This window comes from Patagioenas fasciata, chromosome Z (genome assembly GCF_037038585.1).
Source record: "Patagioenas fasciata isolate bPatFas1 chromosome Z, bPatFas1.hap1, whole genome shotgun sequence".
NCBI lineage: Eukaryota > Metazoa > Chordata > Aves > Columbiformes > Columbidae > Patagioenas > Patagioenas fasciata.
Window position 1 is genome coordinate 31,227,729 of NC_092560.1, and position 27,517 is coordinate 31,255,245.

General features: G+C 40.4%; 2 long non-coding RNA genes across 2 annotated transcripts; one reads left to right on the top strand and one right to left on the bottom strand.

The window, feature by feature from the left end:
* The first annotated feature begins 811 nt into the window (after window positions 1-811).
* LOC139826470 (uncharacterized) lies at window positions 812-7,657 on the top strand. Its single transcript, XR_011736551.1, has 3 exons — window positions 812-1,058; window positions 3,842-4,019; window positions 6,735-7,657. It is a non-coding gene; the product is annotated as an uncharacterized lncRNA (long non-coding RNA).
* Window positions 6,853-27,035, bottom strand: LOC139826471 (uncharacterized). Its single transcript, XR_011736552.1, has 3 exons — window positions 26,941-27,035; window positions 12,246-12,285; window positions 6,853-6,924 (listed from the first exon to the last, which is right to left on the bottom strand). It is a non-coding gene; the product is annotated as an uncharacterized lncRNA (long non-coding RNA).
* Window positions 27,036-27,517: the final 482 nt, after the last annotated feature.

Consider the following 27,517-nt stretch of genomic DNA (forward strand, 5'->3'; position numbering starts at 1 on the left):
TCCCCTCCCAACTTCTTCTGCAGTTCCAACCTACTCTCTGGTAGGGTGGTGTGAGAAGCAGAAAAGGCCTTGACTTTGTGTAGGCACTGCTCAGCAATAACTGAAACATCCATGTATTATCAACCGTGTTTCCAGCTCAAATCCAAAACACAGCCTCATACTAGCTACTATACAGAAAATTAACTCTGTCCCAGCCAAAACCAGCATGCTGCTCCAATAGGAAAAATGTTTTAAATTAAGAGTTGTCTCTTTATTTCATGGAAGTGTGGTGTGGTGCAAATAACAAACACATTGAGGACCTAAAGTGCTTCTTAACAGAGTGCTTGGAGCCCTGACTATTCTTGGTATTCTCATCCTGCTGCTGCTCTGGAATCCACTCATAAAACAGTTTCATAGGAGCCTCTTTTCATTTCATATGCCTTTTGAGGTACAATTAGTTCTCAGAAGAAAGTGTTCTGTATTCAGATGTAAATTCACAAGTCCAAGCTTATTTCTGCCGTTTTAACTGATTAAATCATCTATCTGTATGCCTGGTTTTATTGGGACAGTGCAAACCATTTTTAAGTCATGCAAAATATATTTTTGTGGATCTAATTTCCTGGAAAGCTGCCAGGACCTCTTGTCTCATTTGAGTATGGTGTTGTGGGAAACAAACATGAAGAAGAGAAGCTGCGGAAAATGAGGTATTGATAGAACTGTTAGGAAATTTGGGTAAAATTAGACTGTTTTACAGTTTTCTATTTTACAGAACATTCTAGACAGGTTTTTAGTCATGGATATAACATGCCTCTACAAATGGGAGGTTACACAGCACATAATGAAAAATGTTTTCCTGACTAAAAGGTTTCATTTATATCTGTGCCAGAAATAAAATAGTCTCTGATTTACAGTTCTGCTGGCTGAACAAATTGTTTGGTGTGGAAACTTCAACAAAATTTTATGGCCTCACTTTTCTCATTAGGCATCTTTCTCTGTCCCCTGAAAACATACTTCATGCTGAATTCAGCCCTCTTTGTTCCTTCTTTCGTTTTGCTGCTGAGTTTGATCTCTTCAACATGGTTAAGTTAGAGTTTCAGCCATTATATCTGATTTTGTTGCCAAAGTCTTCTTTCCAGGAGTAAGACTTTTCCTCCTGTGCTCTTGTTTTCCTTAAACAAAAAAAATATGAATTTTATTTAGCATATCTTTTGGAAGTCCTTTCCTTCTGGGCATTTCCATCTGTTTAAGTCCTTCTGGTACATGTCCCTGTTTAAAGTCAAGTACTTTTTGTGACTACATTAGCCCTGATCATACCTGCCATTATCATATCACCAGTACCAGTTTTATACTTCAGGTGAGATCCCAAGGGGTTTGATAGTTTTATTCTGTTGCTACTAATTACTCTTCTCTTTCTGTGCTCTAATATGAACACTCTTGGCTAGGACATACTCATTCATGCTGCTGTGAATGTCGTCTAACTGATCCAAGCTATCACACCATCCAATGTGGAGTCATGGCAAAGATCTGGGAACACCTTCCAAATGAGCCTGAACCTTGTACTGTCTGGCAGGCAGTATTCCTACTGCAGCACAGTTGGACATCCAGGCTAAATACTCTTGCATTGTAGCATGGCCAGGTAGCCCAAGCATGGCTCTGTACGGAAATAGCTATGCTCTTTCTGGGTCTGGGATGTAGTGACATCAATGGTACTCCAGAAATTCCTGAGTCTGGGATGTACTAACATAGATGGTACTCCAGGAATCTCTGTGCTGATCTCTGTTGTGCAATGCAGACATGCTCCTGAACTCCCAGTCCCCTCTTTGCACAAAGACACAGATATGCAGCTGTAGATGCATAAATTTTACCCTTCATTCACGAAAATATTTACCTTGTCATTAAAATTTGAATCTATGTTTCTCAGAATCCTGAACTGGCAAGATGTTCAAGAACATGCTTAAAACTCACCAAATTGCAATTTATAGAACTTGCAGCATCCACATAAGGCAACTGTTTCTATTTTCATAGAGAGAATGAACACCTGAATAAATATAATCATGAAAAGTAGCATAGCTCTCCAAGAAGTATAAAATGAAGTTAATATGTGGCTTGATCTTCCACTGTGTGGTTCGTATCATTGGTTATACTCTTAAATCTCTCCCGTACTGCAGATCTGGTAGGTATGAACAGTGAATCCTAAAATGTGACACCATAGGTTCTCTTGCCAAACCATGTAAATAGACACACGTATAAGTGGCACTGTGGGAACCATGTCATCTGCATTTTTTCATCTCTTCCTGCAAAGGACCTTTGTCAATATCCCAGAAGACAGCAGTAAAATTGCATGGGCTTTAAGGAGGACCACCTTTTCATTACAGATAGCTGGAATCACTGGCAGTGGAAAGGTGCTGCCTGGAACATATCCCTCAGGTACAGTAGGGTCCTGCAAGCAGCTCTGTCACTTCCATGTTGACTTTTGCAATAGATTAGTCACAGGCCAGACTGATTTCACTAAAATTCCTCTTCTTGAGGTCTGATTTACTAAGTATTTGCAATACAATTATGAGTGAAGAATGGGAAAATGATGTGGTAGAAAGTAATTTGCTGACTGTATAATGACTCAGATGCATCAAGAATAAAATGATCAGACTTTTGCTAAAGTCTTAATTTGCCCTTCATATAACTGTGTTACTGATGTGTTTTATTATCCTACCTATAAAAGACACATAGAGAGGGTCTCACTTTTTCTGGATTTCTGGATGGAAGCATAAGAATCCATCACTACTAACTAGACACAGTCTCTGCTACTGCCAACATCACTTAGTCAGAGGGTTATGCTCATAAGTATTTAATTGCAGTCTGGAGGTAGAGTTCTCATCATCCTGCAAGATCTAGCTCACAGATATCCCCCATTTTACTTTGGTGTAGGAACCATCCACATCTGGTCAATCCTGAGGACCTCTTCACAGTGGCAGTATGAGTGCTGTCTTCAGTTCATAAGTCATAATAAACACATCTGATAGCAAATAAAGCAAAACCAACCCCAAAACAACAAGTCTGTCCATCAGAATTCCTTCCACTGGAAGAAACTGTTTGACATTTAACCTCAATGGCAACAGAAAAACCCCTTTGCCGTTGCTCAGCTTTGCTCACAGTCTCAATAATGAGGATAAGGCAATTGTGGGTTCCACCCTGGGGCACTTTGGTCATTGGTGCCACATATGCCTCAGTCCCCTGCCCTCTTTAGCAGCACATTAAATGCACTGAGATGGGGCCCTTCAGTGCTCCTGCCTACTTCAGGACAGCAGCAAGTGTCTTTTCCAGCTTCTTTTTGCTCTCCGTGTCAGGTCACTGGGGAACTGTCCAGCAAATGAGCACCTTCTAAAATCAAGATGGCTTGGAGATTTATTTCGTGCCAATATGTCTGAGGCCCAGCGGGGGTGGAAGAGAAATAGTTGTGACTTTCAGGCTAGGACAAAGCTCAGCAATTCAGGACTGAACAGTAATTAAAAAAAGAGAGGAATCACAGAAGAGAAAACTGTCCACAATCACTATTACAGCCCCTGCAGCTGTTCACACCACGTTCAGTGCCACAGATAAAGAAAATGTCCCAAAGAGCAGGGTGTTAGCAAAGGATACAGACCTTTAGGGACATTTTTACTTGGTGACAAAAGTTCTCAGAGTTTGAATGTGATAGACACAAAACTCCTAAAATCACAGCATGAGTATTGAGACAGTTAAGGAATACTTGATTCTTTAACTCAGAAATTCTTAATTCCTATCTACTTCCTGCCTCTGGCAGCACAAGAAGTTCAGTGCTGCTGAAATGAATGTGAACACAACTGTCTCCACCTGTCTATCACAGGACTTTGCCTCAAGCACCATTTTCCTCATCTCAGTGTTCCGTGCTGATCCTTGCCATGCCAACTGCCCCAGGAGGGATGCTGCAAAGCACCATGGCACACGGCTCCTCCTCTTCACTTTGGAAAAAATTGTTAAAAACACTGAGGACAAGATCAACTCAGCACCTGTTTGAATCACAGGTGGGTGGAATCTTCTTAAGGGTCTGTGGTTTGGGAGATGTTACAGTCTGATGAAAGCCCATCTGGAACCACTGGGGATCATTACACTTATTTTAGTCAATCACAGAATAGTCCAGCCAGATTGTCTAGATTTAGATAGCTCTGCACAGAACAGGGCTGTTAACAGACATTTTGCTTGTGAACAGCTCTTTTCCCTGCCAATGTCTACAAGTGCTTCTGTTATTCTGCTCTCCTAATAAGTGCAGTATTAAAAATGTTTTCTGTAACACTGAACCACGAGACTGTTATCACAAGCTCCCTCCATTCTTCTGGCTCAAGAGAGTGCAAAGATCTTGAATGTTTGTGTATAATTATGAAGAAAGACTGTAACTTTATGCAGAAAGTATTGATTTCTGTTACATTAAAATCAGTGACAATTAATTATGTCTCAGAGTGCTCAAGTTTCTGGTCTTGCCAAAAAGAATTTTTTCTCCATTTGGAATGAAATATAAGCATCTTTTCTGAAAAAGTGTGTAAGTGCATGTGTGTATGCGCCTGCTTTTCTGATCCATTTGTACATTTATAGTATTTTGGGCAAAAAGTGTTTCAGGCAAGAAGTATTTCTCACTCCATTTTCACATAAACTATTCAAAAATTACTGTGAAGACTGGCATTTCTCCCACACATGACTCAGGGAGGTTGTTCTGCCCCTTTGCAAAGCACCAGTGTGTCTGTGCACCCAGAGCAGCAAAATTGAGATTGTTGACTTGGATTGAACACCAGCTAGAACTAATGTTTGTGGCTGGACCAAGGTACACTATAGCACTGGTTTCTATTGAAAACAAAGGCACAGGCGCACACTACAAGGGTGTATTATATCATCATCAGATGTTTCATATTATTCCCTGACAAAATAATGCATCAGTATTTATTATGAAAACTAACTGATTTGGTCCTGTGTCAATTTTATTTGTTATCAGTGCGTTTTAGTTTTTGGTGGAACTTTGCCAACTTTGCCTGTTCTCCTTGCTCCAACCAAGCCTCTGAAAGCTGACTTTCACAGGCTGTCTGTGATTAGACAGTGGGGTCTCTGTAAGTGTGGTCTCATATGAGCAGCTGTATGTTTTTTCTGTAGAGGGAACTTGTCATTAAAAAACTGAGAAGATGAGTGGGTGGTACCTTGGGCTGTTTTTCTTTTAATTTGGCCCTCGTTTACTTTAGACACTATGAAGGAGTCCGCATTAGCTGATGGTGCCCACAATTCACTTGTACTGATGAAGACAGCTTGACAGCTGCATAAATCACTGCTAGATACCACTAATAGATTGCTGCATACAAATTTGTACAGGACCACCCAAGCACAGCTTGGGGGCAGCCCACAGTCACACTAAGCTTGCACATAAGTACAGTAATGCAAATTTGCTTAACTCTTCGTTAGCATTTTGTATAGTTTTTCTTTTAAGGAAGGTATCATTGTTTCTCCACTTGCTCGTAGGCTACTTGCTAGACAGGTGAATAAAATTACCAGTGTCCAGTGCTTCCCACTATCAATAGCTGTGGACTTGAAGTAAGTTTTATGTGTTTGTTCATGTAGAGATACCAGCTTGCTTCCTCGTCTTGAATTGTACAATCTGGCAGGAGGGAGAAGGAGAATGAAAGGGATAGGGAAAGAGAAATGAGTTTCTAGCTCAGTATAGAGAGAAAAGCTTGGGCAGGGCAAAGTGTTCATTAAATAGCTACAGTATGCTGCCTGTCTAACAGCAAGGAATTGTATCCTGCCATCTGTAATTAAAGACACAATGGAGGTCAGGACTTGGTAACATACCCGTCAAAAAGAATAATGCAAGAGCAGGAACTTGTTTCTAGTGGCTGTACGTGCAAATCTCGATGAGGAGTTTAGCTGCCACATTGAAAGCTAGAAAGCTATTGATCCGCTGCCACCTCACATGAGCCAAGCCCTGGGAAGTGTTGATCAATAGCAAGGTTATGTTATCCATCATGGGACATGGGATTAGATGTTGCAATATCATCAGATGCTCTGTGTCATCTGCAGGACTCTCCAGGGCTGTTGCAACCGCCAGCTACTGACCCTGTGTCTTTCTGCAGTGGCAGCTGCTAATGGATTCTTGACCTTTTGGCTAATGACTACGGTATCAGCAACTTTATGGTTGTCATGTGCCCTTCTCACTTTAAAGAAATTGCAGGCTTGTGCTAACAGACTTCACTTTTCTGGCATTCCCATCTCAACCTGCTGCAGTGCTAAATTTCCTGTCTTTCTTCCCAGTATAACATTAATCAGAATGCCAATATAACAATATCTGAAACATTTCTTCCCTATCCTCTAGCTGTTACTAGAGATAAGAGTTTCTTAGATAGGAATTTCCATATTCCACTCTCACAGCCTGATCTCTAACATGGACATACAGAGAGTCAAAACTTCATAGCTGTGCATTTCTGTAATTTGCACACAATTACCATACGTGTGTACAAAATTACAATTCACAGGTGGCTTTTTACCACAAACAGCCATTTGTACGGGCAATTCCTAAGCCTGGGTGTATGGTCATGGTAACAGTAATGGGGTGTTTGTATGTGTGTCTTGTGGGAATTAAATCAAAATCACAAACAAGTGTTGTACAACTCTTATGAGGGGGTCAGCAAGGGAATTATTCTGCGTTTCCTTTTTTTTCTCCTCTGGTAACCTTTATTTTTTTGCCATATCTGTTTCCATGCTAGCATCTGGAAGTTGGCTCTCCATGTCATGTTGTTCCATTTGATCCATTTTTGGTATCTGAAAGCCAACTAAAATCTCCTTTGGGACAAGCACACTCAGCATCATGGTGCCATACCTGCAAAGTCTCAGTCTGAAGGAGGCGGGTGATGCGGACAGAAGACAACCTGCAAGAACCGACATGCTTGTTCACATCTGTCAAAAAAAAAAAAAAGAAAAGGAGAAGGAATTTGAGCAAACATTCACACTTACCTAAAGCTTTTTCCTGTTTAAAAGAAGTCTTTGTTTTCCAGTCAGAGACCTGCAATAATACTTTCTGGCTTGGAATCACTTGTATTCCAGTACTGGATATGATAGAGTAGTATGTATAATGACATTGACCATTAGCAAATAGGAGACCTGTAAATGAGTTTTAATTGCAGGTAGAAAGACTCCAGAAGTGTCTACAGCAGTGAACTGAACAGACAGGCAAACTTCAACATAAAGGTCATCTAGTGTATGTTTCTTGGCAATAGTCTAATGAGTTACATGTACTGTCAGTTATTTTTCATAATATGCCAAAGCTCAGCATCATACCTTGCACAATCATGAAAGCACAAGTGGTTTTGATAAGTCTAAAAGGCCTTCATCAGTTTTAAGTATTTGCTGCATTCCTGCACTCAATTACATATTCTGAGAAACTGGCAAATGGGTGCAGCTACAAAGGATAGCAGGGGCGCTCAACAGGGTGGTAACGAATGCCATGTCAGCTCTCGGATTACATTTATTGACTTCGTACCTCTAAAGTAAAGAAAAACCTTTATTAAAAAAAAAAAAAAGAAGAAGAAAGAAAAGAAAGAAAATAAAAGAGACAAAAACATATTCTTGTGCACATCTGGTTTGATTTTATTTCTTTAAAATTAGATTTGTTTTCTTCTTTCACTCACAGGAAATATATTTAGGAACAATGTTCATCTTGGAATGGCATGTAGTGGTATGGCATGCTGACACTTTTTGAAATCTGTTTACTTTCTACCAGTCAACAGTTGCTAAAATGTTCCTGGAATGAACAGTGGTTTTTTATCCCTGGAGTGTTCAGACCTTTGCATCCAATTATAGTACTTTCTTACGCTCATGATTAACCTCCAAACTGCCTTGATGGCTGGGACACCCATTAATGGCGGTGGGGGGCGGGGGGGAGAAATCTTAAATGAACTTGTGTGCTGTAATGCCAGGTTCTTCAAGACTGAGTGATCTTTTCCTGCCTCTGGTTTCTGGTGCTGTGCTCAGAGCAGCTGGGCTGCCCTGGGAACTGGTAATGTCAGGCTGTCCCTGTGAGATGCCACACTCCCATGCTGGTGCCCTTCCTACTGGTGGTTGACAATGCTTTCATGCTATTATAAGAAGGCATTTCTTGGCTTCAAGAGCAAAGCTGTTGTCGTTTTTGGTATGTACCAAGATGTTATAGAGGGTAATTTTACATCATTTTGTTTCTGGCATTTCTTGCCTAACACAAAAGACTCAGACTAAACAGCAGTAAGTTTGGGTTCTCTGCTGCACCATTTATAAAGAAAATGTTACCTCTCAGCTCCAGAGCTGTTACCTGGCTTGAGAGCTTTGGTCATAGCATTCCTTGTGAGATATGGTGGTCTCAATTAAAAGGTAGACTCTTGGCCATGCTTGGGTAGGAAGTCCCTGCTCTCCAAAGGCCACAGCAGGGCCTAGGTGGGACAGTGATGTTGGGAAGAGATCATGAGCTGCAACTTCAGGGGACCACAGAGGGAGCCAACCCACAGGGCTGGTTTCTACAGCTGCTGGAGTGGTTGTTTAGTCTATCTGACCTTATGGCCTTGGGGTTTCACTAGTGACCCTGTTCAGGCCCTTGTGTCTTTGCCTTCCCACCACTTGAGGCTTGCTGGGAGATCATGACCCCATCAGTGCAGTGGCACAGGTGTGGACCGATAAGAGATAGGGCAGGCACCAAGCCTTTTAATACGTGTTGTTTGGGCTGCCCATCTCAAAGAAGCTTTGTCAGTTACCCTTAAAATGGGTTATGCAGGCAAGCCTGGGTCTTGCTAGACATGAAAGAGAGTCAGTAACCTTAACAACAATAAGAAGTTTGCACCGTGATTGTGTGAGTGTGAGCCGGTCCTGGAGCTGTACAAATGCTCCAAAAACTCTGGGTGCTAGGTCTGTACCATGGAAAATCTGTCTCCCCCAGGACATCAGGAAAGATACTGTTCAGTCTAGAAAGGCTGTTTCAGGACTATCCTCAACTATGTGTTACTGTATAGGGCAAACAGCCCTTGTACTCTTTCTGAGCTGAATGATGATGAGGAAATAATTTTTTGTCAGGAAGAATGGTGTCAGCAACAGTCAACAAATACTGAGCAGACTAAGGAACACTTAAGCCATTTATATGCATTCTGAGTCTTTAAAATTATTTATTATTTTGTGCTGCTTGCCACTAACTTCTATGGACAATTCTTTGCCTCCCTGTCTTTTTACAAATTCATGCTAGAGATGATGCTGATGATGGTGTTCATCACCATTTTTTTTTTTAAAGTTATCATGTGATCACACATAATCATGTCATATACATGTCTCTATTTCCTGTTTGGACAACGGTATTTAAATTTATTAAGTCAGTCACATTTACCAGTGGAAGTATCAAAGTCCACAACCATTTCCCAATTTCCACACAGAAATTGATGTCATCACCAGCACTCTCCCAGTACAGTTCAGTAGCATACCTGAGACCATCAAAGAACAAGGCACTCATTACAGGTCTAAGGTGACTTCTGCATTTTAATTTGAGTTAATGTTCCTGGAAAGTTTTTGAACTCGAGTCCCATGGCTATCCAGAGCTGCCACTGCCTGCCAGGGTGAGTGTTAGGATCCGCCTGGCTGCATTCTGTCAAATGGTTGTTTAATGAGGCATCCCAGCAGCTGCTCTGGGTTGCTGTGTTTCCAGATGCATTGTTTTGGTGTGAGGATTACTGTGTTCCAGTAATTTAAATTATGCGGTGATCAGAAACACTACTTAAGCTCTGTGAGTACAAAAGCAATGGCCTGATTAACTGAGCAATAATTGGGAATTTTAACTCAAGGCATCTTTACAAACAACCTTTGCCAACTACATGACTACAAAGGACGAGTTGCAGTCCTCCATTCCCACCTAATGGTTCACCCTTGAAAAAGTGGAGGGGGAAAACCACTTGTCTCTGGCAATTTACTTTATCTATCAAGAAACTAGGTGTTTTTTAAATAATTTTTGAGAAGCTAATGATAAAGTAGCAAATATTGAAAAGTGATTAACTGTACAACAAATTGGATCCACTTAACAGCCTCTTTAATACGTGCTTTTAAAGGTTTCTTTGTAGCAAAATGAAGAATTGAGAAAATTAGCATCAATATGATCTGAGTAAAGGCTCTTATTTTCTTTTAATTCTTTTTGGTTTGTCTTTCTTTGTCATTAAAGCTCAGCTAATCTCTCGTATCTTGGAGCCAATTCCCACTGACAGGGTGGAAGGAATAAAAAACTCCCACTGTCTTGGTGATAAGTTATCTAAAGAAAGATCACCTGTTACACAAACTTTCTCTGTTCATCCTTCTCGGATGTTTTGAGCTTTAGGGAGGATTAAAAGGGAAGAAAGACGAAGAAGAATACATGCTAAAACTTTAAAGTGCCCTTTGGGAAGGTATGTAGCTAAGTAAATTAGCCTTATTCTTCTCTCACTTACACTAATGTAACCTCAAAAGAAGTACACAGTATTAAAGAGAACAGCATCAATGTAAAGCCAGGATAAGGGAGAGAAAAATCAGTCCCAAGCTGCTTTTAAGTACATTGGAGTCACACTTAAATGGCTCAAGCTTTTCACAGATTGTTTTATATGACTGCTGCACACCCTTCAACCTGAGCACATAGAAACATTGGAATTGAAAGATGGAGCCAAATTCTAAAGCTAAAACTTGCGAATGCTGCAGAAGTACAGATCTGAGTTTTGCTGCTGGACCTCAGTCACATCGTGGCACTAGCCAGGTTTCAAGGTCCAAACACATTTGTATGTTAAGGAGGGTGCAACAATAAGAGAGATCAAACTTTTTGGGTTGGACTTATTTCTGTTTAATATGTAATTGTATCAGTGAACTTTCCAAAGCCTGTGTTGATACTTCAGCTGGAGCACATCGGTATAATAGTACTGACGTCATTGGAAATTCATCAGTTAACCCAGCCTCACATAGACAAATTGTGACTGTTTTCCAAATGAGGATTTTACTTGAGCAAATTGATAACTTTGAAATAATTTATGAGGAAATAACTACAAATCTCTAGAAGCTGAAGGGTTCATTTTGTCAAATATTTTTTTGATCTTGTTTACGGCTTTTGTGTCTTGTAAATTCCTATCAATTTTACTGAAATTCCACTGAAAACATACTTCAGCTGGTTATGATCTTGACTGTCTCTGCATGATCCAAACTCCACTTGCAACAAGGGCCCAAAAGCTGTGCAAATCTTAGAAATGCTTCCAGCAAGTCCAGAGTTTTCTAAAATAACATCTTATATGTGTTGTTAGCAATATCTCACTCTGCTAGGGGAAGAAAGTCTAGGATTCAAAATAGTTCTAAGATGAAAGGGTTGGTAAACACCTACCAACAGGGTGAATTGTATAGCCAATACACCTAACTGTAGGTAGGTATTTCTGAGAAATGGTGAAAATTTTAGAGATACTACAGAAAAGTAGTTTGAATTCTGTGCGCGAGTCCTCCAACGCACTCAGACCTCCCTGTGTGGATTCCCTGTTACTGAGAGCTATATGGAAAAATTTTCTTGGACTCTGTTTTCCTCCAGTGCTGCATAAAGGGTGGTGTCCAATATCTTCCAAATTAAATAACAAGTTTGGTGTCCAAATGTTATGTCCAAAACCCACGTCCAACGCAATCCAGAGGAAGCTGGATCATCTTCAGAAGTGGTTAAAGGGATGAAGCCAAAGCTGACAACATCAAAGGCATGCTCTGATTCTCTCACTTATCTGGGTGAAAGGATGATATTGGATCTTAGGAAGTCTCTTCTCCTTGAGGATACATTCTCATGCCCTCCTGTAAACATCTGATACTTGTGCTGCAGCTGAGGAACTCCTTGACTGCAAGAGGTCAGATGACCGCCAAGGAGTTCATTATAGAGCTGGAATCTTCTGCGTTGTGGTAAGGAAGGAACATATTGTTATCATTAGATTATTTGAACAAAGGGAATATCTGACTTGCTCTCAAACTGGTGTTACTTGTATTTACAGCTTTCTTGTCCTTACTGACCTCTGAATTTCAGGAAGCAGCATGAAAAGTAAAATGACTCATTAAAAATAAGTGCTGTAACTTATCCTTTTAAGCAAGTTACATTCAGGAATCAAGAACTTGCAATAAGGATGATGGTGGGACCGAAGGAGCCCTGAATAAATCTTGAAAATTCAATGTCAAAAGGGATACTCAGCAAGTTAGGCTAAAATCTATAATGATAACAATAAAAACCTGAGAAATACCTGATATTGCTGGAAAGAGGTTTTCCTGCAATTTCTGGACCTGAATGGTAAAAAGAGAGAAGAAAGAGGCATTTATTGCCTAAGTTTTGCCACAAGTACTTTGGCCACACAGAGGCAGCCAGTTCCAGACAGTACCCCAGGAAGACACTCCTGGTGCAAAAAATATCTTGGAAATCTGGGAGACAAACTCCTCAACAGCAAGGAGTATAAGCTGAACTTTCTCGTGAGAAAACAAAACTCTTTCTGTGCTTCCATGGACGCGCAGTTTCAAGATGGTGCGGATGGTTACTAGCTCACCAGGCATGTAAACAGCAGTCATGGGGATTCTAGCCTTTCTTTGTGCACTCAGAAGAGTGTCTGCATGTGGGCTGTGTTGGTGACAAAGGGTTTGCCTTACTGCAACGCTAGAAAGAGAAAGGATTTTTTCTTTTAGCAAATGACACCATATCTATCAGTTTCTACATAACTGGTCCCAGTCGTGGCTTGCAGAAACGCCTGAGGTCTGTCACCTTCCAGACCTGCTCAGGCTCTCAGATAACACTAGTGAAGCTTTTACAGTGCCTGCACTCTACCCTACAGCATCTTGCACACCAGGGTGTCTTAAAGAACAACACAGACCAAACCCATCCTGGTTTTTTTTAATTTCTTGAGACCTTGCCACATCCACATGACTGACCATGGAAAAGAGGGATGACTGTGTCCAGATGCTCCATGCAACTTGGTGAGTAATGACAATGAATCACCTGAATCACCTAACTTATAATTATCACCATTATCAGTTAGTCACTTCAGCCAGCTGATTGCCCCTGGTCAGTCCCCTCAGCTCAACAAAGCATGGCAGAGGTTCCATGGCTCTGATGGACCTTGTATTGTGTCCAGAATAGCTATTCAGATTCCATGTGTTTTCTATTTTCCTTCTGTTTGTTAAAACAAAAACAAAACACTACCACCACCACCACAAAAAAGACACCCCAAACCCCAAAACAAACCAACAACAAAAACCACAAAAAAATCCACAATAAAAACAAAAACCAACCAAAAAAAGAGACCTTTAATATTTAACAGACATAATGATTTATGATTTTTATCAAGCATAAACTTTACCGGGAACACTATGTGATTGTATTTTAGGAGCATTTTAACTGCAATGAATAGCCTAGATGTAAATTGTTGCTTGAAAAATACTCCCTGCTGTACCATGCTGCTTCCTGGAAATAATACCATGCTGAGATACCAATTCAATGCTGCTTGAGAGAAAAGAGTGCTGAATCATCCCCTCCAATCACATTCTACTTCTGATCCAGAAGATAACAGATTTTGTTTCATAAAAAATAATATTTCATATGCTTAAATGTTATATCTCTTAATCAATTCCATCTACACACTGGCCCAGGTGCCAGAAGAAAAAGAGGACACAGGATCGATCCTTTTTTTCTGAAAAGATAAACCAGTCTTTGATTGAAAAACAGATTTATGAGGAAAGACAAACACTACCTCCTTTCTCCTGACATGGGATTTCATTGTTTCTCGGCGAATTTCTACCAAAGTTATGTACTTACTTCATGTGCCCAAACGCAAATATATCTTTAGCGTGTGTACTCCTAAAGAAAAAGATTTTGGAGCTTCATATTTTCATCACACGCAACTCCTGACAGCAGAAAAGAGTGATCTTCCTGAGAGTATGGGTGAAATTAAGCTACATTTGGAAAATGCTGATTCAGGAATGCATTGTAAAAATTAATGCCACAAGAATCATCTTGTCCAGTGACAAAAACACATGAAGCCCAACTTCATGAAGTTTGAGCAAAGCCTAAAGCATCCTAGGATTCAAAAGTCCCTGGGTTACCTCTTGTGGCATCACTGTTATTAGGAGCCCCTTTCACTGAGGTTTAGACTTAGGATAAATGAATGGCCTCCCTTCTCTGAGGGTACAGTTAAGGTGGCTGGTCTGAAAACTGGCAGCAAGGTGCCTACACAATTCTGTAATACAACCTTATACTGACAAGTCTTATAGATCTAAAATTTGTCTCAGCCTTTTTCAGCCATACAAGGATTTATTTGTTTATTTATTTATTTATTTATTTATTTATTTATTTATTTATTTATTTATTTATTTATTTATTTTACTGTCTGTGAGGAAAAAGGCAGAGAAGAAAGCTCCTAGGTAAACAGGTAGTGGGCAGGGCTTTCTGAGATTGCTGTAATTAGAAAAGCCTAAATGATCCTAATCAGATTTAAGAAAATTACATGCAGCAAGGAGCTTAGCAAAGTAAGCCAACTCTCTTGTTTTCCACTGGCAAAAATGATGAGTGGCAGCACAAGACTTCATTTCCTTTGCACTTGTTCCTAATCCTTTGTTTAGGAGGACTCCATTGTTGTGAGTAGGGTTTCTTTAGCCCCGTCAAAGCAAAACTGCTCTTCGGCCTGATTCCACCTGTTTGATATACTGGGTGTGGGAATAAAAGCTGCTGAATGAGAGACAGAGGGCTGTTAAGGAGTCAGGTATTTTCATAAGATTTTTTTCCATTGTGTTGTCATTGTGAGGTTTGGCCTCTGCTTGGGTTTCAGTGCCAAGCAACTTTAAGACTTTTTCTGCAGTCCTTTAGCACAGGAACCGGAGACTTCATTGGTCTGTTTCACAGAAAATTTAAAAATTGTAGCTAAATATTTTGTGCTTATTGTTGGCAATTAATGAGGGAAAGAAAATGAGAGTGGCAAAATTATGAACCTTTGTAGCTGCAAAACTGTGCTGTGACAGCTTATAGATACTATATAGTGAGATGCATACTAAGGCTGCAGTTTTTCACCACATTCCTCTTTTCCACACAAGGTGTGATACTTCCTTGACATTTATTTTGAAACCACTCTTTTGAACAAGTAATCACTTTTAAACTGTGCCTGTAGTCTGCTAATGGCTATTTAACACCACCTGTGCAATCACTCCAGGAATCTGTCACTCTTGACACTAGAAAGTACAAAACAATGAGATCATAAAACTTCCTCAGGCATAGGTCCCACACTGCTCCCAGTCTCACCCTTGCAAATCTGGACTAAGATCATTGATAACAATGGGACTGCTATGGACTGACCTCAAAGTAATTGAGAGCAGTGTCTGCAAGGCATAATAAAGTTCCCCCATATTTCACATTGGGATAGAGGTGCAGTGAGGCTGATCAACTCTAAGAGCAACATTGTTCTGTATTCCCTCTTGTGAGGGTGCAGTTAGCTTGACATCACATTTTTAGGGCTACATTAACTGATTTTCTTTGGAGAAGTTAGTACAGCACTTACTTTTACACAAACTTCAGATCCTACTTAAGGCAGGGGGAACTTTCCATTTTACTTTCTGGGGATCATGACTGGATTCCTGTTGCTTGCTCCTGTGAGATGCTGAACACCTCTTTTGAATTGTGCAGAAGTTATTGAACATCTGTCAGAAGGTGTTTAGCACTTTGGGGAGACCGAGCCGATGTGCATCTCTTTCCCCTCCTAATAAGCTTCTGGTGCAGGTAACTGTACACTTCACTTCTGGGTGGACAAAGGTTCCAGTGTTCAGCATACTTCATCTAGGTGACCAGCTCTTTAAAAACAGCAATTGATTTAAAGGGTACAATTCTCTCTAACTTGTAAATAGCTAAAGATGCAGATGAACCTGAAGAAATTTCAGTGTGTTTCCCTTTTATTTTCTTTTTTTTTTTTTTTGTTTTGAAAGAGAAGCTTCATAATCATAAGGGTTTTGTTACTCACAGGGGGCACACACTGCTGACTCCTGTCTGTAAAAAATTCTGATGGCCTAATGTCAAAAACATGCCTATAAACAACTAATGCCTCACTACTCATGCCCTTGCTGTACAGGTTCTGCATGGAAGTTGCATGTAACTGATTCTTCCAGGCTTGCTTCAACACTTACTGACTGGTCTTTCATACCAATGTAAATCACAGATGTATGGGATTCTGTACAGATGAGTGAGAAAACAGTATAACTAAAGAAGGGGACAGCATTTACTAACTTATATTGCCATTTCAGGTTAGATTCAAATCGTTGTTTCGGCTGGGAATGTTCATCAAATTGCAATGCCAGATCCCAATAACTATTGTTATTTAAGATGACAATTCAGATTAAATACTGAAATTACTATGTGTTTGTGTGTTTTTAATATTCATACAGTTATGAGCTTTTCATGTTCAGGCAGTCTTTCCTGGATAAGGTTTGAGATACAATTTTTTTCCCAAACATTTTGTTCCATGGCTTTATTCGGTGCTGTTTCAAGAGGAACTCTCAGCCTGAAATAATTTGGCCTTTTCCACAAGGTGGGACTTTGGTTTTCTAGGCCAAGAGAGCCTATATATTGAGGCTGACTGGGATATAGCAGTGCTGTGGTGGACAGTGTGCCTGTTATGCAGAATCCTGGTTAAGTGAGCATAAGACACAAGAGATGCAAGAACTATGAGGCATAAGTTTTGAGCCATTTTGTCCTCTGCACAGCGAATTTGTCCTGGATTTTCTTCTTACTCTTTCCAGTGCTTGAAACAACCATATAATTAGGCTGATTTTCCCCTCCCTCTTCTGGAGTGACTAACAAGATTGTATTTGTTTAGCAATGCAAGTTTTGAGTCCTTCTGTCTTCCAACATCCTGTCACAGTATGCTTTCCAATAACACATTGCTCAGTGCTTCATCCAGCTATCTCCACATTGTGCAGACCCACCTGTTTAACAAGCATCTCCAGGTTTTCTTCTGCATCATGTAATGTTCCTAAACCTAGTTCTCAGACATGGTCCCCACTCATTTGTTTTTTGATATCTCTTAGAAGTCTTTGGTGCTTGTCAAAAACTTCATTGATTTGTACAGACTATTCCTTCACTGCTCATGTCTGTCTGTCTCTGAATGGCAATTTCCTGGCGCAGGAATTAAACTTTCTTCAGTAAAGAGGCTAATATAGTTGTTTGTATCACTGCTTGAAGTTTGTATTAACTGCTTGAAAAAGAAATGCAGTGTTTCAGCTCTGAGTGCTAGTTTGAGATAACAAACTCAACAGTCATCAATTTCTATGGACATAACTCATTTTCAGGAGATTCAGATTCCTCACTTTTCAGTTTTATCTGAATTTTATCAGTTTTTTGTTATGATTTCTCACCATTGTCCCCATGGGTGCTTGTAACAAGATCCTACATCAACAGAAAAGGAAGAATAAAAGAGAGTTTGTTCCTTAAATACCATTGCTAAATTTGAACATTTCCTTCTATTTAAAATATATGTTGTTTTATGAACAAAACTCAGTCTGTCTAAATCCTAGTTTTCTCCCTCGGGGATTTCATGGCAAGGTTGGTGTTTTCAGAGTTTGGAGAGCTCCAGATTGTACCTGGACATCAAATGAACCTCACCTGGGGTAGGGGCCGCTTTCAGGTGCAGTGTGTTCAACCACTCCCTGCTCTTTTACTAACTGTTTTGTGTGCTTGGGCTCTGAAGTCCTCCTGCAATGAATGGTCCAGATAACACCTCTGGTTTCATTGTGACACTGAATAAATACAATTCAAAACAGCATGGGAAGCCTGTGCTTCTTATCTGATAAATGTTTTATGAAAGGCAGTATAATTAGATAAACCAGCAAACCATCAACCCAGTTAGTAAATTAAACTCAGACTGTGTTAAAATATTAAGGGTAAAATAAATGTTTAAAAGGAGCAAGAAATGCAGGTTAAGGTGACATTCCATCTTGTGCTAGTCCTGCTATGCATAGCGGCACTTCACCTGGGAAGTGACTGTTGTGAAAGGGTCTTCGGGACAGGTTTTCACCTTTAACTCCAGATTTCCTGGCTCTTGTCATTTTAAAGCCAGTGTATATGAAGTTTTGGAATCCTGTTTTTTTCTCCTGATTTTCAAATGTGAGGTTAGAATTATTTATGCAGCTTTTCCTTACAAATCCTGACAGATGCAAACTGTGCCGTACACTGAGCATCTAAATCAAGCTCAGTACACACTAGCCCAACAGTGTTTATGCTGCCAATTAAAGGCATCACTTTTTTGAATTATATAGGGAGTGAAATGATCTCTGACAGCTGCGAATTGCAGAAAAAGGGCTCTATTGTTCAAAGAACTGCCTTTAATATAGAGAAACCCTTGCTAAACTTTTGATTCCCAAGTATGGCAAACATTAATTGGCCATAAACTTAACAAGAACTGGTTCACTCATTCCACAACTTTTGCTCCACTCCCCCACTTTCCTTCTCATTACATCCCATTAGCCTCTCCTAGCAAGTGCTTAACTCAGAAACACCCCACCCCCCACATTCCCATGTTTCCATCTTTATGCCTTCAGCGTTCTCATACTATTTTATTTAGCTCTTTCAGCAGTGCTTACTCTGCCAGATGACTTCTACAAAAAACAGGCTGGCTGAGTACAGGCAGCCTGGCAAACTCTCATGGTTTTGTCCTCAGTCTTGTGCTCTGTTGCTGTGTTTCTTAAAATCCAAATCCCAGAGATGTTTTAAGAGGCAAGAAGCTCATATTTCACTCCTTTGAGTGTAGCTTTCCAGTCTTTACAGTTTCAGAGAAAAGATTTAAAATGTTACCTGAGCACTTCCTAGAAAAAACAAAACGTGAAAGAGAACCAAAAGGTATTGCTTTCTTTAAATTTCATATTCTTTAAGCCGATCCCATGATTTCTGGATTTGGATTTCTAAAAGCAATAGCGATCTTGCACTAGGCTGAAACTACACGCGTAAATCTTTATCACCTGGTATTTGCCTAGTGTGCTACACAGGAGAAGATAATCACAAATTTTCATAATCACAGATAAATCCACTTCAGAATTTTCCTTATTCTAATCAACTTTGCATTTTACAGGCAAACAGGAGACTTATGAAGTAAAAGAGATATTTTAAATAAATACCTTCAAAAACCTAACAACACTCCTTTTATGGCTTTTCAGCCAGGACTTTTGATTTTTTGAGGCTCGTAAAGGTCTAGGAAGTGTATAGAGAAATTGAGAATGAAAAACTGGAAAATAGTACAAATATCAGAAAATCCTACATACTGTTATTTTGAGTAGAGATGTGAGAATTATGCTAATTGTATGAATGATAAATCGTGTCTCTGATTAATTCTGCGCATATAGATAGAAAGAGTTGCAACATGTTCTGGGCTGGTTCTTCTTGTGGATGCACAGTTTGTACTGTTTTAAGACAATCAGTTACAATCAGGGTTATTTGTGATAGCTGCTGTGCAGACTCCTGCTACTTGCCGGGCCCCTTCTGGGTGAACTATCCAACAGAGCAGCAGAAGGAGGGATTGAATTACATGCCTGGGGCCACAGAGATGGGGACAGTTCTCCATCTCTGGTTTCTCAGCCCTTCCTGTAACAGCTGAATGAAGTCGTGTGTCTCTGTTTCTCTGCCATTCTTGTCATATTTTCTTTTTCTGTGTCACCATCCTGTCTTGTAGAAAGTTTGCAGTGCTGCGTTTTTAAGCAGCCACCTCCTGTGGTTGGGACTAAGCTTCTACAATACTCTGGTTTTCTGTTGCTGATCCTACCAATAGTATCTGCCTTGTGAACAGAGGAAGTGCTGATCTTAATGTCTTTGTGTTGATGAGAAGCATGCATATATCCTGCCCAAAGCTTTCCTTTTCATATTTGTTCAGGGCTTGAGATATTGAAGAGCAAGTGGTTTTTTACAGAAAAAAAAAAAAAAAAAAAAAAAAAGATTAAAAATAGGCAGAGGTTCCAAAAGTTGCAAATCAGTTAGAAGCAAATATGAGCAAAACACGGATGATGCTAACCAATATTGCATCTCTTTCTTGTTGGGCCAGAATTGAGATATTTTAACCTATTGCCCAGTGTTTGTAACTCATTACCAGGTTGTCTGTGAAGAGTTCATGTGGTGTTACGTCTGTGCAGAGCAAACACAGAGCTGTCTCACCTCAGATTACTTATAATTAATAATTAGGTGCCAGAATCTATTGCTGTGATCTATGGCGGTTCAACATATCAACAAAAGCAATGCAAGTGCGATAGTTAAAACAATGATGTGGGTTAGAATTTGGCAGACTTTTTTATTTATGATCCCTGAGGTAGGATAACAAACAGTTTATGTTAGCAATTTCCTTGTACAAAGATTGACATACGTTTGACTTGAAGGCCTTTAATAGTAGCTATTATTCTCATATTCGTAAATGTTTGGATTTGTGTTGTATTTATGAAAATATTGCACCTTATGGTAATTTCTCAAAGAAATTATTATGGTCTAGTGACCAGACATTAAGTAAGGGTACATTTGCTTCTCTGTCATGATGAATAAGAAATTAATGTGCAGATGGAAATTAATGTGCAGAGGATGGATATAAAGGCAGAAAATTATTTTATTTCCTATCCTAAATACAGAGAATTCAATTATACAGGAATGAATGTATGGCAGACATTGCTTTATGGTAATTATTAATAAAATTTGCTACTTGATGCAATGAATGACCTAATGATGAAGTAATGGTTAAAGAGACTTTGTTGTGTTTGGAAATCAGGGTTATTATACATGTTATTCACATAACAACTAGGTCAGGCTTATGGGCTAGTGCATTCTTGTTTTCCACACACCAAAAAATCTCTCTTTCATAATGTTAAGAGATGGTGTTGATAAGAAAAGCAGGAAACTTCTTTCTTCCTCCCTCCAGTCCTAAACATATCACATGGAATCCAAAGTACTATCTCTTTGGCCTGAAGAATAAAATAAGCACAAGAAAAAAACAAATAAAATAAGTACAAGAAAAAACAAATAAAATAGAGATAGTCTCCTATTAGGAACCACATAAGTTGCAAGTCAAACTATGGCAGGTAATTGTGGATCGGCAGCCCGTCTGTTGTCTGGCTGTTGAACGGATTGCGCAGCAGTGAATAAGTCTTTGTATTATTAAATGCAATACTTCTCATACCAAGTTAATTTGCATCAGTGAAAAGTGAATACCTTCCCTTGTTAAGACTGGAAGTCCAGCTTGGGCAGGAACACCTTCCACTAGACCAGGTTCCTCAAAGCCTCATCCAGCCTGGCCTTGATCACTTCCAGTGATGGGGCATCCACAGCTTCTCTGGGCAGCCTCTTCCAGTGCCTCACCACCCTCATGGTGAATAATTTCTTCCTTATACTAACCTAAATCTACTCTCTTTTGGTTTAAAACCATTACCCCTTGTCCTGTCACTACAGGCCATTATAAAAAGTCACTTTCCAGCTTTCTTGTAGGCTTCCGGTGCATCCAAGGATAGGGTTGGCTTTCTGGGCTGCAAGCACACATTGCTGGGTCATGTTGAGCTTCTCATCAACCAACAGCTCCAAGTCCTTCTCCTCAAGGCTGCTCTCGATCCATTCTCTGCCCATTCTCTGCCCAGCCTGTATTTTCACTTGTGCTGTGTGCCACACTTTACACTTGGCTTTGTTGAACTTCTTGAATGGGCTCACCTCTCAAGTCTGTCAAGGTCTCCCTGGATGGCATCCCCTTCCTCAGGTATGTCAGTCATACCACTCAGCTTGATGTTGTCTGCAAACTTGCTGAACGTGTGCTCAGTCCCACTGCCTGTGCCACTGACAAAGATGTTAAACAGCACTGGTCCCAATACCTGCCCCCGAGAAATACCACTCAACACTGGCCTCTGCTTGGACATCAAGCCATCAACCACAACCGTTTGAGTGCAACCATCCAGTCAACTCCTTATCCACTGAAGTGTCCATCCATCAAATCCATGTCTCTCCAATTGAGAGACAAGAATGTCGTGTGGGGCACTATCAAATACTTGCACAGTCCAGGAACATGACATCAGTTGTTCTTCCATTATCTACCAACGCTGTAACCCCATCAAGAAGGTAATCAAATTTGTAAGGCATGATTTGCCCTTAATGAAACCATGTTGGGTGTCACCAATCACCTCCTTATTTTCCATGTTCCTTAGCATAGTTTCGAGCAGGATCTGTTCCATGATCTTGCTGGGCGTAGAGTTGAGACTGACTGTCCGATAGTTCCCTGGGTCTTCCTTTTTTACCTTTTTTAATAATGGGGGTTATGTTTCCCCTTTTCCAGTCAGTGGGAGCTTGACCAGACTGCCACAACTTCTCAGATATGATGGACAGTAGCTTAGCAACCTTATCTGCCACTTCCCTCAAGACCCACGGATGCACCCCATCAGGTCCCATGCACCTTCAGGTTTCTTGGGTGGTCTCAAACCTCATCTTCTCCTACAGTGGATGGTTCTTCATCTCCCAGTCCCTGCCTTTACCTTCTGTAACTTGGGTGGTGTGGCCAGAGCACTCACTGGTGAAGACTGAGGCAAAACTGTGATTGAGTACCTCAGCTTTCCCAGGTAACTTGGTCTCCCATTTCCTTCTGGACAGGGTCCACATTTTATGTAGTCTTCCTTTATCACTGGTGTACCTACAGCAGCTTTTCTGTTACCTTTGATGTCCTTGGCCAGATTTAATTCTATCAGGGCTTTAGTTTTTCTAACCGGGCCCCTCATTGTTTGAACAAATCCTCTGCATTCTTTCCAAGCTATCTGTCCTTGCTTCCATCCTCTGTAGGCTTGCTTTTTGAGTTTGAATTTGTCCAAGAGCTCCTTGTTCCTTCCTGCAGGCCTCCTGGCATTTTGCCTGACTTCCTTTTTGTTAGAACGCATCAATCCTGAGCTTGGAGGAGGTGATCCTTGGATATTAACCAGCTTTCTTGGGACCCCTTTCCCTCCACGGTAGATCCTTGAAGGGGTCAAAGTCTACTCTCCTGAAGTCCATGGTGGAGAGCTTGCTGTGCACCCTCCCCACTGCCCTAAGGAACTTGAACTCCACCACTTCTTGGTCACTGCAACCAAGGCAGACCTTCAGCTTCACATACCCCACCAGCCCCTCTTTGTGGAATAGAACAAGGTCTAGCATATCACCTCTCCTTGTTGGCTTCTCTGTCACTTGGAGAAGGAAGTTATCATCAATGCATTTCAGGAACCTTGTGAATTTCTTATGACCTGCTATATTGTCTCTGCAACAGATATCTGGGTAGCTGAAGTGCCCCTTGAGGACCAGGGCTTCTCCTATCTGTCTACAGAGGGCATCATCCTCTCAGTCTTCCTGGTCAGGTGGCCTTTAGCATATCTCCATTACATTATCACCTATCCTTGACCTCCCCTTAATCCTGACCCGTAAACTCTCAGTCAGCTCCTCATCCATCCCCGGCTGGAGCTCCATTCCAGTTGGTCATTGACAGAGAGGGCTACATCTCCTCCTTGTCTCCCCTGCCTGTCCTTCCTAAAGAGCCTGTATCCTTCCATTCCAACACTCCAGTCATAGGAACCATCCCACCACCAATTCTTTTTCCAGTGCCAATGAGGCACATAAAAATGCCCTTTCTATGCCAGGCAGGTGTAGGCATCTGTGCAAGGTCCTCCTAAAGTGAGAGCCCAAGAGTGCCTGCATTTTGAAGGCAGCAGAGAGCCAGACATCATGGGAGAATTACTTCTCCCTTCTTCCCTTCAGTACACCTTCCCAGGGCTATGTCACTGGCTATAAGTAGACATCACCCGCAAGAAACTTTCCGCTAACATTTTGATTGCTAAAATAAAACCCCCACTCTTCCAATGACAACCCAACAGCCATTCCTAAAAAAAAATGCCATTCCTTTAATATTCACAGTCTTCCTGGCCTGTCATTTTAAGGTACCATCTTAGGGAAAGATTTCAAGAACTGCACCTCAGATGTCTTTTTTAACTCTCATAAACTAATTCAGAATTCATTCTGCAGCTATGCATTATCTGGTGTCCCACTAACACACCTAGGATGCCTTATTCTTGTAGTAAGCAGGAATCCATTTACATAATTTACATAATTTCATTACTATCAGTAATATTAGGATCAAAGATCTGATCGTATTCCTGGAGAATGGAATAAACCTCATTCATTCTCAGCATTCAGTATAAATCACATTTCACTTGATTCTAACAATTAATGTAGCCCACCAGTTTGTTGACTTATTGCCTAAATAACAATAGCTAAATACTTATATGCCAAATTAATGTTATATATTGGATCCTGTTTTCCTTTCTTATTCCACCAATTAAGAAAGATCTCTCCAGCTAGTTTTGTTTCTCAGAGACTTATCTTCTGTCTGTTTTGTAAGTAGCACAATAAGTTCAGAAAGACCTAGAATGGTCCACAAAAGTCTATTGATGTTTTAGGTCTAGATTGTCTTTGGTTTCCTTGGTGAGTCAATAAAAAATAAAAAGGCAAACAGGAAGATATTTTTATAGTATAACTTCTCATTACTTATCCCCCTTTCATGTACACCACTAAGCAGCAATAGCATGACAATTATCAACTGGTACTGACCTGACTTCTGTTTCACAAATGTGCAGTTTCAGTGTTAACTTGCTTAGCTCAATTACTTGTTTACTCTTCTCTCTCTCCAAGGTTACCTCTTTCTCTACATAGACTGTAAAATGAATCGAAGGAGATCAGATGGTAAACTGGTCAGCTAACTCATGTACTTAAAACATTTTCAGCAGGGAGCCTCAGGAAGATGCTTCCCATTGTTATCCAGAGAAAGTGACAACTCTAAAGGAAGTAAAGACAAACTGGTTTGGGGTATTCCCAGATAAGGTAGACCCAATAATTTTAAAGAAAACTCAAATACTATTAAAGAGCAATATTGGCAAATTTTCAATGTCGGGAATGTGTTTTCTAACACTTCTCTGTGTAAAACCTGCAAGAAATCTTAGAATTGCTCATCAGTAGTTGTAACGTGGAAAGTCTGAAATGGCCAAAAGAAAATGACTTTACAGTCCACCGCCATTTCCTTAAGAGACCCAGTTCAGGGTCCAAACCCTTCTGAGAATGGTACCTTGTTACTGACCTTCTTTCCAGCATACATACAGTGATAAAAGCAACTCCTGTAGGCAATGCTTCTCCTTTCCTCTTTCCCCTTTCCTCTTTCCCTTTTTCACTCTCCCCCTCTCCTTTTCCCATTTTCCCCTTTCCTTTTCCTCTTTTCCCTTCCACCATTTTAGCTCCACATGTGAGGACTAAACTGCAGATCTCAGCGGAGATAGGGAAGGATGAGTGCACCAGGCCTGTTCTTTCCTTCCCCTTCATTTAAACACACTGCATTAAGAAATGGACACAATCTAGCAAGGCTGCTAGTGCTACAGAAATGTTGTTTGATTGGCACTGCCTGCTTTGCCAGGACTAAGGGAAATCCTCCTGCTTAAGCAGTTGTCCTTGCACAAAACCTCACTTTGCAGGAAATCCTAACTCTTGAGGACTTAGCAGGCTTTGCACACTTGACCCAGAGCTGCTCCTGGCTGTGACCCATGCCTACACCAAAGATGACAGGCCAAACAGTGAGAGCCGTGGAGTGTGGTACCACAGGACTTGCAACAAAGCTAATGTCAGTGCAAGACAAGAGAGGGAGAAGGGAAAAGAGGAAACAAGAGAGGAGGGGAGGCTTTCGCAGGACCTAAGAAAAGCCTTGCAATGCCTGCTTGGGACATGGAGTTGAACTTCCAACCTAAATTATCTTATGAAATGCTATATACAAATGAAAGGCATAAGGTGACCTGAAAGTTCAGAATACTGTGATCTTCTGTCCAAGAGGTCACTACACTTTTTCACCAAGTTATTCTTGTCCAGTCACGGCAAGAAAGCTAAAAAGGGCATGTACTTGTCCGTGTTAGGTTAACGATGGGAATCAATGATCTTAAGGGTCTTTTTTCAACCTAAGTGATCCTGTGCTTCTATTATTCCTTTTAGCTCAGGTCCTCACTTGCATGAAAGTCAGTCCTTGTTTTGGTAGATACACTCAGTGTCTGATAATACTTCTATTTTTTTCCCCCTTGAGTGAAGAAGCAAGCCTCAAGAAGCCACAGATTTACCTCCAAGTGAAAGACAACGCCTAGTAATTAACTTTATTGAATCCTTCTGTAGATTTCACTCAGAGTTGTAAAGGAGGATAATAACTTGCCACTTCCTGCTGCATGTCCTCACAGAGACTTGCAAGATAAAGCCTGTGTCTGGGACAGATGCTGACCTGGATTAGTGGAAGAACCTGAGCTACCAGATCCATCCACGTAGTGCCCTGGGGCTGCATATTTGGGCAGAGGGGCCTGACTTTTGTCCAAAGAACATGTGTGATGGAAAGGAGAGAAATACAACAACACAGATCTGTTAACCAAAGCGCCCAATTGAAACACTCCATATTCTGTATGGCTAAGGCCTTCAGTAAAAATAAAATGTCTGGACTAAGCCACGCATAGGTAACTGTGCATATTATGAGTCTTTTTATTTTTTTATGCTCTAGTAGTAAAAGTCTGGTAATTTTTCAATAACACAATATATTGAATTCAGTGTAATACTTTTGAAAAATGTTGGCTGATAGGTTTGGGAGGTTGACTTTGTAAACTGAGAATATCCAAGGCAAGTAGCAGCAAAGGAATATCTGACAATTTTTTAAGAGTTTCCAGACCGATAATTAATTTGCTCAAATTTCCATACAATTTATGTGCACTAACAGAAAGGTTATCTCTATACAGTTCACATAGAGAGCTGATCTTAAAGCTAAATAGTCACTATTTGATACAGATTAATAGAAGAAAGACAAAATTAGAAAAAAAAATATTCTTTTGCTTGCTAGTGATTGTTATGTCTGATCCATGTTTAATGAGTTTTAAGCTGCTTACCAAGAGATAATACATGTCGGATCCAGAAATCCAGTTTATGCCTGCAGTTCCATTGACTTCACTGGAGCTACTCTTGTTTTCTCCAGCTGAGTATGTAATCCCTTGAAGTTCTGGGAGGAAGTACATTACATTTTTCAGCTGTAAAAGTGGACCCAAATCTTTCAGTCCTGGGCTCTGAGCCAAGCAGCATAGCTTTAGCCTTTCCCACATTCAGCATCTACTTTCATTTCAATAGCCAAGCCTGGAAATTGTCAAAAACCGCTCTGGAGGTGGATCTGGTCCTTGTCTACAGCTACATTACTGACACGTTTATCAGTGCTTTCAATATACTTACAGTCAAATGGCTTTAAAGACTGTGGAAACTTGTATATACATCTTTTAACAAGAGAAAAACAGATGTCCTTACAGTCAGTAATATGGGAGTCAGTGTACTCTTATCTGTGCCATCCTTAGCTGCAGGTTGTTTGAAAACTGGTCTGAAAGAAAGGACTGTTTTTTCGTGACACATGTATATGTTTTGTAAACAAAGAGCATCAGCAAAGTTAAAATACACTGTGTGTTCGGAAGCTGAAAATAT